This window comes from Garra rufa, chromosome 20 (genome assembly GCF_049309525.1).
Source record: "Garra rufa chromosome 20, GarRuf1.0, whole genome shotgun sequence".
NCBI lineage: Eukaryota > Metazoa > Chordata > Actinopteri > Cypriniformes > Cyprinidae > Garra > Garra rufa.
Window position 1 is genome coordinate 30,643,699 of NC_133380.1, and position 12,085 is coordinate 30,655,783.

Here is a 12,085-nt window from a genome sequence, read left to right on the forward strand (position 1 = left end):
TGACGTTGTTTGGGAAGCTGCTCTGAACCCGTATCTCATGTATGGTAAGTACATACTGAATCAGACTTTTAATGAGAGGACAGTTTAAGAGAGCTTGTTTTTCTATAGCCTCTGGTTGTTTGGTTGTAAAGCTGCAGGCAAAACTTGTGACAAAAACAAAATCATGTTACACCACTACTCACTGGAAAAGCCTGTTATTGTAAAAGTAGCTACTGTCACAGTGCTGTTAGACAACAGTGTCTCTACAGATCAATGTGTACAGACAAATAATATTGACTACTTTTATAGTATTGTACTTTCATCACCGCTGGCTAAAGTCTGGCTTCAGAGTGACAGATTTTTTTGACTTGTGCACTAATAGTTTACCTGCTCTAAATCTGCTTTAGTTTTACTCATATAAGATAAGCAAAGCTGTCAACAAACCAATTGTCTGCCCATTTCAATCCCATTAAACAAAATGCAATGTCCTAAGCACTCGGGTGCCAAGTCCTGCTCTGACGTAATGGCGCATGAGCTGTAGGGTAGTGGACCGCTGTGGGGCTCGGCTAAAGGACACATAAGGGGGCGCTCACAAGCAGCCTTCTGGGACATGATGTTCATTGTACCAACACAAAATCAAGTGCAACATCTGGAGCAGAGCCAACGAGTCTCCAACAACTACATGACATTCATGTGTCAAACTAGAGCTGAAAGCATTAGCATGTATGTAGGGTTGGCAGCTAAACACATGAATCTGAGGTTGATGATAAGTGAAGAATAGCATCTTGGGACGTGTGTGAGGCGAGAAGCTGCCAAACGTCTGCTGCTGTGAAGTGATGAGGTGATCTAAGAAAATAATGCTTAGAAAAGCGACCGCTGTTTAATCATGAGACACTAAAAATGCAGGACAAACAGTATGCAAATCTCACTGCCAGTATGCCAGGGTGTTGTTATGTGATTGCAATAGGCTCTCAACATTAGTGTTGTTAGCTGTTGGGGTGGCTTCTAAAGCCATGGCTATACTTCATTTTCTGTTCTGCTTCATGTCCGCACAACTTTTTACCCAAACTGATCATGAATGCAGATGGGCGAGTTTGACAAATGCGCAGTACAATAGCTTTTTTATACTCTACCAGACATCAGAGGGCAGCACTGAGTCGTATACAGGACATTTGCTCTGAAGCACAGAAGAAGAAAAATAGAGGATCCCCATGGTTAGTGCTAGAAGGGATACAGCTACGACCAAATGGGCTGACTGGGTATGTGCACATTAATATTGAGTCATTTTTTTTACACTGAATAACAATTAATTACTGTATTTGCATTATTTTAAGGGTAGGTTTATGGCTGGGGTAGGTGAAGACAATAATAAAACTGACATGTAGCAAATTCAATTTATATTAATTTTCTACCTAATCGCATGATAAAAAAACAAGTATATATCACAGCAGTTTCCAACAGAAATTAACACTAGAGGTGGTAAAACAGTGAGCACTTGTAATTGTTTTCGTACACAGTTATGATTACAGCTTTATATGTTTCACATTCCGAACATAACAAGCTTGCTCGGTAGCTCAGCTGGCATGACACTGGACTTTGGATGCAGAATTCTTGGGTACAAATCCCAAGAAAAACAAGACTCACGATGAAAGAGTCGGAAAGTTGAGAGATCAAAAAACAAGCTAAAACGGCATGCTTGCAATTGTGTGTTTACGTCAGATTCATTTTGCATTTGCTCATAGTATCGGGTAGGTTTAGGTGTAGTGCAGATGGTACTTTATGTTATTATTATTTAAATGTCACAGAGCGTTAGAGTTGTAGTGCCACTCTACAGACATTTCAAGTCAGAACTGATGTGAGACGTACAAAACCAACATCACATAAAACATAGCATATGTACGTTCATCTGTTCCAGGGGTGAAAAAAAACACTCTTTTAGCACCACTCAGTGGATATTTCACATTGAATATGTCATGAAACATACATATTTTGCATCTTGTTTCTACAGTTCCTACAGGTATATTTTCAACATGAGATCAGGTTGGTTATTACTTATAGCTATCCCTTCTAACCACAAATATCCACCACTGCATGCAAACTTTAAAAAAATAACCAAAACAAAAACTAAGGCAAAAGTTATGCTATGTTTTTCTTCTTCAATTTCAATCTGTTTTTTGTATCGCTTTTTCACGCACTCCTCCTTAACTAATGTACCAGTACAACACAACTGCGCATACTGCCACCTACTGGACTCTTTAGTCTCAACATTCACCTTTTGCATGTGCAAAAGTCTTATATGGAAATCAGATGGTCGAAGTATACTTTAGGCTTAAAGGTTTACAGTAGTTCACGCAAAAAATGAAAATTCTGTCATTATTTACTCACCCTCATGTCATTCTAAACCTATAAGGTCGTTCATCTTCAGAACACAAATTAAGATGCAGTAAATTGGTAAATAAAGTTGTTATATTTGTTTCCTTTGCTCACAAAAGGTATTCTGTATGCTTCATTAGATTACGGTTACACCACTGATCCCCCATGGGCTATTTTAACAATGTCCTTAATACCTTTCTGGGCCGTTTCAAAGTCTTGCGTTGCTGTTTATGCAGGGTCAGAAAGCTCTCGGATTTTATTAAAATATCTTAATTTGTGTTCTGAAGATGAACGAAGGTTTGGAGCAACATGAGGGTGAGTAATTAATGACAGAATTTTTATTATTGGGTGAACTATCCCTTTAAGTATTTTCTATTTATTTAGCATGAAAGTGTCTGTAATGTAGGGCTGCACCATTAATCGAAGGCGATTGTCAAGCACATTTTTTCAGTAAAGCCGGTTGTGTAATCAGTAGTAAATCTCCAGAACCTGCTTTCAGATGTAGCACCATTTAGTACACAGAGCCGTAGTTCACTGAAAAGCTACGCTAAATCGTGTTCATTATCGCAGACGATTTAATCGCGCAATTATGAAATCGAAAGAAATCGTTTGCGATAATGACAGCTGTTTGCGTAGCTTCTCAGTGAACTACGGCTCTGTTTAGTAAATGGCACTACATCTGAAAGCACGTGAAAATACCACATTTAATAACATGTTTTTACACCAAACTCACTTCATAACGTCAGTTGAGTGTTTGAAATAAATCCTTCTATGAGATAGTGTGGCTTTTTACACAGAATAAGGCACACATAGTATTCTAAGCAGTGATAAAGGCATTACATTACTATATACTGTATCATAAGAAAAATTATTATCAGAAGAAACCATACATTGCCGTAGTCATGTGTTTATTAGTCACGTTGAATCAATGAAAGCAGTTGAAACTTCTGTTTATTCAGTTGCAGCGTTTGGCGTTTCCTGGGTTTCTTTTTCGGGAGTCTTTGGAGTTTCCGCACAAGAATGAGAGCGCCCTCTAGCCTTCAGATGGAGATTTACTGCTGATCACAGAACCGTGCTTCACTGAAAGATACGCATGACAATCACAGATTTTGATTAATCACGATTACGATTTCATTTCGATTTATCGTGCAGCCCTACTGTGATGTTCTGATTTCTAGGGTCCCTCCTTGAGGATGACACACAGACTTAAGTTTAACACTATGAACACTAATAACGAATAAGCAACATTATTGTATGTCTTCTATATCTATTAGTGACACCTTTGAAACAATGACCTTTATAAAACCCTTAGTATTGTACTGTATTAACAATCTTTTATAACTTGATTGTACCTAACTATATAAAAGTATTTTTTTTTTTACAAAATTCATGGTGACACAGCCATTCATTATCGGCCTGTAATAATGAAGCATGCCTTAGCCAGGTTTATTTGTACAGAATAGTGGTAGATCACTAAGATGCCCCCCACCCCCTCCACCTAAAACCCTGCAGTCCCTGAGCTAATGATTAATACTGTACTCTGTGCACAAACACAAAGACAAGCTGTGAATACAAGAGAAAAAGATCCCTCCAGGATAACGCAAACCATTTGACCTCATCCGTGGCGCGTTCACTCTGTGTGACAGATGATCCAGCACCGCGGGGCTGCACTTCTGTCTGTCATAGCCCAGCTGTGGGCTTGTGAGCGTCCGGCACATGTGCGCGGGGATGACGCATCAGAATGCAACATGCACTAACCTGATCCCCTACAGATACAATCATACACCCCCACACGCGCCAGTAATGAGCGAGCCTCCCGCTGCCGGGCATGATGAAGGACGAGCCACAGCAGCAGCAGAAGTCAATTTCTGCAGTAATTACAGCAGACACACATTTACAGCTGAAGCACTTGTACATATGACACCTACTGCACAACTAAAATGCTGAGCAGGCAGCTGCCTACAACTTATAAAATCAGTGTCTACGTTTATGTACAAATATACAACTCAGTATAATGTTTACAAGCACATTGCTTGTTATCTTCATAACAAGTATTTTCTGTAATAGTACATTTTAGCTATTAAACTATGATATAATGATCTGCATTGCATAGAACTACTGCCAATGTCACTGACGTCGGTACAGATGAGATTCCCCCTCATGTTCTTACCTAGCGCATCCACCACTTCCAAAAAAACTCTTTTGTCGCAGTGAAGCTACTACTCTGGAGGTCACCGCCATACATCCCCTGAAGACGATCTCGCCCTGTCCGCGTCAAAAAGCTACATCCGGCACGACAAACTTTACACCGCTGACTCGCTCTGAAGCGGTCTAACTCAACAGCGTGACACCATGTCAGGAACCATCCCTGCCACCGCTCGGCAGAAAAATCTGTCTGCGCTCAGGCGTATCTGAGGGCACCCATGCAGGAGAGCTTTGACATAATCCCATTCAACTGTAACTGGAGCTTCCAGAAGAGAAAAAACAGTCATGACACTGGTCAGCAGCTCCGCAGGCTCGTTTGAGACACAGGATGAAACCTAATGCGTCCCCACCTGCCAGCATGCCAACCTTCTGCATGTGAAGGACAGAGACACACACATGCGTTTCAGCACAGCTGCTCCACGTTCCTGCACGCCGCATTGAGAATCATCGCCGCAAACATGCATTAACTGTAAAATGATGCGCCACTAGTAGCATAGATGAGTTTTACTTACTGAACCAGACGATCATGTCAAATCCACAATGCTGTGAGTCACAGAGAAGAGAAATCACCCTTCAGCATCTGTACCGAGAGACGCGCACACACAGCCTCAACCATACTACACAACACACTGACAGAGAGAGAGAGAGAGAGAGAGAGAGAGAGAGAGAGAGAGAGAGGTGAAGGGAGGGGGTGAACCCTGCAGAACACACAGAGAGATATGAATAGATGGGAACAAGACACTGTGAGACAGACAGACAGACAGACAGACAGACAGACAGACAGACAGACAGACAGACAGACAGACAGACAGACAGATAGATAGATAGATAGATAGATAGATAGATAGATAGATAGATAGATAGATAGATAGATAGATAGATAGATAGATATGCATTCTAAATCAGACAGTCATATGTTAGTCCTCCTTTGTACCTATAACAGCTTCCACTGTTTTCCGCAAGATTTTGAAGTGTTTATGTAGGAATATTTTTGGCTATTTATTCAGTAATTTTTTTGTGAAGTCAGTGATGTTGGATAAGAAGACTTAGTTCGCAATCTTCATTTCAGTTCATCCAAAAGGTGTTGGATGGGGTTGAAGCCTGGGATCTGTGCGGGCCACACCAAAGCTATCCAACCATGTCTGTATGGACCTTGCTTTGTGCAGAGGAGCACAGTCATGCTGCAATAGACGCATTACGATTTTGAGGGGGCTAGCCCAACTCCTAAAACACAGCCACATACCATTATCTCTCCTCCAACAAACTTCACCAAACAGTTGTCACAATGCAGTCAGGCAGGTAATGTTTTCCTGGTAGCTGCCAAACCTAGATTCACCCATCAGACTGCCAAACAGCAAAGCATGATTCATTACTCCACAAAATAGGTTTCCACTGCTCCAGAGTCCATTGTTGGCGTGCTTTACACCACTCCATCCCAACCTTGGCATCGTACTTGGTGATGTGAGGCTTGCATTCAGCTGCTGAATCTTCAGCTATGAAATTAGCAGAGTGCTGGCAACTTTTTTACACCATGCGCTTTGGTGAGCCTTTCTGAAAAACAGCCCCATTCCATTATTCCTCCTCCACCAAACTTTATCAAACAGTTGTCACAACGCACTCAGGCAGGTAATGTTTTCCTGGTCTCTGCCAAACCCAGACTCACCCAACAGATTGCCAGAGAAACATGATTCATCACTCCACAGAACAGGTTTCCACTGCTCCAGAGTCCATTGTTGGCATGCTTTACACCACTCCATCCCAACCTTGGCATCGTACTTAGTGATGTGAGGCTTGCATGCAGCTTCTCAGTCATGAACACTGATTCCATCTAGCTCCTGCCACACAGTTTTTGTACAGTTTCAGGTAAAGCTTCAGCTATGGAATCAGCATAGTGCTGATAACTATGCGCCTCAGCAATCGGTGAGCCACTCTGCTCGTGGTCTTTTACTTTATGGTTCAGTGGCTGCTGTTCCTAAACATTTACACTTTTCAATAATACCACATGTAGTTGACAGTGGAATATCCAGCAGAGATGAAATTTTACAAACTGACTTACTGCAAAGGCAGCATCCTTTTCACAGTACCCACAAGCCTTTTTACCTAAATGTTTGTAAAATGACGACTGCATGGCTTGGTGTTTGATATTATACACCTTTGGTAGGGTTACCAAAGTCCCATGTCCTGCAAGACAAAAGCAGTCCCAAAACCAGTGTGGACCTCATCAAAAGTCACTAAATACAGCTACACCAGCTAGCCCTGTTGAAAAAACAGCATATGCTGGTCAGGTATGTTTTGAAGCATGGCTGCTGGTTTGAGCAGGTTTAAGCTGGTCCTTAGCTGGTTTAAGATGGTTTGAGCTGGTTTAAGTTAATCATGAGCTACTCATGAGCTGGGTTAAGCTGGTAATGAGCTGGTTTAAGCTGGTCCTGAGCAGGAGCTAGTTGCCAGCTCATGCTATGCTTCAAAACCTAACCGGCATATGCTTTTTTTCAACAGCAAAGACTTCTTCTATAGACATAAAGGATAAGAAAAAATGCCAGGTCCAAAAAATTCTAGTTCAAGATGCAATGATTCCATTCCATGCTTTTATTTGTTGTTGTTGCATAGTCTAAAAAAAAGAACATGAATTAGTCACTGCTATAGGAAATATATTTCTGTGATTTTTACCTTCTACTTTGTTACTCAGTTCTAATGTTCAGCAAAATGTATATCTCTTTTGCATTACGCATTGTCCTGCAAAATCACATGTACTGCTCTGCAACAGAGAAATAACTAGTGGTTACCCTCATCCAGGGGTCTCCAACCCTGCTCCTGGAGAGCTACTGTCCTCCAAATTTCAGGTGCATAGAACCAGGGTTGGAACTGAAATCTTTGGGATGGTAGCTCTCCAGGGTTGGAGATTCCTGCCCTAACCTGTGACAATGGATCTAATTTAAACTCCTGAATTCAATAGTTAAGAAATATGTCCCAATATCTTGCTCCCCATGGTAGATGGATGGATAGCTTGATCTACAGTAAGACACCTTAATTAAAAAAACACAACAACAAACTACTGTAGATATGCTACATGTTAATTAAAGAGAGATACAGGAGAGGATCTTGCTGTGCCCCTCCCTCACTGTCTCTCTCTCTCTCTCTCTCTAGTGACAGAGTACATCCCTGGAGACAAAAAAAAAAAAAAAAACAGCAGCAGCAAGACTCCACACTCCATTCAGATAAACAGATAAACCTACCCAGAGCACACTTCTGATCTGTCTCTATATAAGACAGGCTTCTTTCTCTAAATAGGGACATTCTATAGACTTCTATTGGTTTTATATATAGCTAGTTATTACAAATACTAATGTATAACCTAACCCTAGCCTAAACAAGTATCTGCATTTTACTTAGCTTATTTTTATACTGTTTTACATCCTTAAAAGGAGGTTTTGTTAGATACTTAGGTCACTTCTGGGTAAATATTTGTCCCTAAAATATATTTAAATTAGCACACACACACAGCTTTATTCATACTCAGATGTTTTGGAGCACACATGGACACCATACATCCTCACGGGAAGCAAGTGCTGGATGAGCCAATCCTGCACAATCAATTACAGGTGTCTGACGTCATGTTACCTGTTGAATTTACAGCTGATTTTCCTGTCAGTGAAAGTCATAAGGATGTGTGTGCAAAAACAATTAGACTGATGCTGACCAGCCATAGGCTTATGTTGATGTTTAATATTATACATACGCTTCTATTTAAATTATTTTTTTTAGGAAATTTATATTTTTATTCAGACAGTATGCATTAAATTGATCAAAAGTAACAGTAAAAACATTTATATTACAAAATATTATTATGACATGGTTTCCAATGTTCGGCAGCACAACATTATCAATAATCAGCAAATCTGCATATTATAATATTCCCTTTCTGACACTCACTTTCGATGACATTAAGGGTCATTTATGAGCCCCAATCACCCCTGAACTGTACAAAAAAGGCTACTGAGAATGACTATGTAAGATGGCTGACGTGCTCCACTCATTCAGAGTTTTGCTTCAGAGCTGAATGTTTGCGTCTGTTTGCACAGGCACCATTCAAAAGAAGATAAAAAGTGTCTTTATGATGGTTCATGTCCTCACTGGGAGAATATGACCATGGTGACACTGTGATTGCAGCTCAACTTCCTCATGAGGGGTGGTGTCTCCTCTGTTGCTACTCACCACGGTCCCTCTGTATCGCACAGAGCCATGTCGGCTAGCGCTCGGGGCAAGCTGGGGGCTACAGTGGGAGCTCATCTGCAGGTAAATCCTCACATACATCTGGAAAGATATTCTCTGTTACTCTTAATGGAAGAAATCTGAATGCAAGATGGCGCCGCGGATGGCAGCCTCTGTGCTTAGCTCTCCAGTTGTTTTAGTGTTTTTGTTCGTTTTTCCTGTTTTTTTGTTTTGCAAACACGATCAGTTTTACCAGGGATAAACTGCTGAACATTCGGCAGAACACACCACATAATATCCTACCGGTTTTTGATTATTCGGACGTTTTGCTGAACATAGTAGTTGGCGGAGCAGCAGCGCTGAGACGCTTTCGGACGCGCAAGCGGGGGAAGCGTGCCGGTGCGCTCGTGAAGCTTCGTCAGCGTGGATTCAGGCTGTCGCTGCCAGGCATACATCTGGCGAATCTCCGCTCTCTACCCAACAAAACGGACGAACTCCTTCTGCTCTCCCGGACAAATAAGGATTTTTCGCATTCTGCTGCTCTGTGTTTCACGGAAACCTGGCTGAACGCGGCTATACCAGACAGCGCGATTCATCTGCCGGGATATCAGCTGTTCAGAGGAGAGCGCGACACAGAATCGACGGGGAAATCGCACAGCAGGACATGCTTTTACATCAATGAGAGGTGGTGTACAGATGTAACAGTGTTAAAGAAGATGTGCTGTTCTGATCTAGAAGCGCTTTTCATTAACTGTAAGCCGTTCTATTCGCTGCGAGAGTTTTGCTCGTTCATTCTCGTGAGCGTGTACATTCCACCGCAAGCACACGTAAACCTGGCGTTGCAGAAACTCGCTGATCAGATCACAGAGACAGAACAATAACACCCGTACTCTGTTTTAATCATTCTTGGGGATTTTAATAAAGCAAATCTCTCACGTGAACTGCCAAAATACAGACAGCATGTTACATGTCCGACCAGAGACAGTAATATATTGGACCACTGTTACACCACAATTAAAGGAGCATATCACTCTGTCCCAAGGGCAGCTTTGGGACTATCTGATCACTGTCTGGTTAATCTCATACCAACCTACAGGCAAAAACTTAAATCTGCTAAACCTGTAGTTAAGACTGTAAAAAGATGGACCAACGAAACGGAAGAGGTCTTACAATCCTGTTTCTATTTGACTGATTGGAGTGTTTTTGAAGCTGCTGCCACCGATCTGGATGAGCTCACAGAGACTGTTACTTCATATATCAGTTTCTGTGAGGATTTATGCATTCCTACCAGAACCTATTTAACATACAACAATGACAAGCCATGGTTTACAGAAAAACTCAGACATCTTCGTCAGGCCAAAGAGGATGCCTACAGAAAAGGGGATAGAGTCTTGTACAACCAGACCAGGAACACGCTGAATAAAGAGATTAGAGTGGCTGAAAAGACCTATGCAAAAAGGTTAGAAGATCAGTTCACTTCGAATGATCCAAGTTCAGTGTGGAAAGGCCTGAAAATCATCACAAACTACAGGACACCTCCCCCGAGCACTGAGGCGACTCAACGACTTGCTGAAGACCTGAATGAGATTTACTGTAGATTTGAAACCCCCCAAACCGGTTTTGATGATCTCTTCACACAACCATTACCACCTCCAGAAACCCCCCTCCCCCCCCTCCTTCAATTCTTATCAGCAAAAATGAGGTGTGCCAGGTCTTCAGGAAGAACAAAAGAAGAAAGGCACCAGGACCAGACGGTGTGACACCAGCCTGTCTGAAAACCTGCACTGACGAGCTGGCCCCCATCTTTTCACAGATCTTTAACAGGTCTCTGGAGCTGTGTGAAGTCCCTCACTGCCTAAAACGCTCAACTATTATTCCTGTCCCAAAGAAATCCAAGATAACAGGACTTAACGACTACAGACCTGTGGCGCTAACATCTGTCGTCATGAAGTCGTTTGAAAAACTGGTTCTGGCTTATCTGAAGGACATCACTGGACCCTTACTGGACCCCCTGTAGTTTGCTTACTGAGCAAACAGGTCAGTGGATGATGCAGTGAACATTGGCTTGCACTTCATCCTGCAGCATCTGGACAGACCAGGGACTTATGTGAGGATCCTGTCTGTGGACTTCAGTTCGGCCTTCAACACCATCATTCCTCCACTCCTCCACACCAAACTAAACCAACTTTCTGTTCCTAGCCCTATCTGTCAATGGATCACCAGCTTTCTGACAGATAGGCAACAGCTGGTGAGACTGGGGAAATTCACATCAAGCAGCCGCACCACCAACACTGGCGCCCCTCAGGGTTGTGTTCTCTCCCCACTGCTCTTCTCCCTCTACACCAACGACTGCACCTCTAAAGACCCCTCTGTCAAGCTCCTGAAGTTTGCAGACGACACCACGGTTATCTGCCTCATTCAGGACGGTGACGAGTCTGCCTACAGGCAGGAGGTAAAAGAGCTGGCTGTCTGGTGCAGTCACAACAACCTGGAGCTGAACAAGCTCAAAACTGTAGAGATGATAGTGGACTTCAGGAGGAACCCCCCTGCACTTTCCTCACTCACCATCATGGACAGCACAGTGGAGACATTCAAGTTCCTGGGATGTTTCATGTCCCAGGACCTGAAGTGGGACACTCACATAGACTCCATTGTAAAAAAGGCCCAACAAAGGTTGTACTTCCTTCGCCAGCTGAAGAAGTTCAACCTACCACAGGAGTTGCTGAGACAGTTCTACTCAGCCATCATCGAGTCTGTTTTGTGCACATCAATAACTGTCTGGTTTGGCTCAGCTACAAAATCAGACATCAGAAGATTGCCGAGAATGGTTCGGTCTGCTGAGAGGATTATTGGTGCTCCCCTGCCCACCCTTCAAGGACTGTACACATCCAGAGTGAGGAAAAGAGCTCAGAAAATTACTTTGGACCCCTCACATCCAAGCCATCCCCTCTTTGAACTCTTACCATCCGGCCGGCACTACAGAGCCCCAAAGATCAGGACTACCAGACGCGTGAACAGTTTTTTACCCCAGGCAATCCACCTTATGAACAGTTAAAATGTTCCTCCCATTGTGCAAAAATGTGTGGAATAATCTGACTTTATCTACTGCTACCACCTCCACCCCAACACATCCCTGTATTCCATCCTATCACCTATAGCACAACTGTACATACATATTTATTGTCAATTTTTACAAATTATTATTATTATTATTATTTTCTATTTTTATTTTTGGTCTATTTATGCTTACATATGTGTATTTTTCTTATTCTCTTATTTTTATTGTCTGTGCGTCTCTGTGTACTGGAAGCTAATAACA

The 12,085-nt window shown here is 42.3% G+C and overlaps 1 protein-coding gene across 10 annotated transcripts in view; it reads right to left on the bottom strand.

The window, feature by feature from the left end:
* Nucleotides 1-5,171, bottom strand: part of atp2b2 (ATPase plasma membrane Ca2+ transporting 2) — a 118,046-nt gene extending 112,875 nt beyond the window's left edge. For all 10 annotated transcript variants that reach the window (XM_073825842.1, XM_073825838.1, XM_073825837.1 and 7 more), the window contains exon 1: nt 5,070-5,171. The gene's annotated coding sequence lies outside the window, so the exon portion shown is untranslated. The remainder of the gene's footprint in view (nt 1-5,069) is intronic.
* Nucleotides 5,172-12,085: the final 6,914 nt, after the last annotated feature.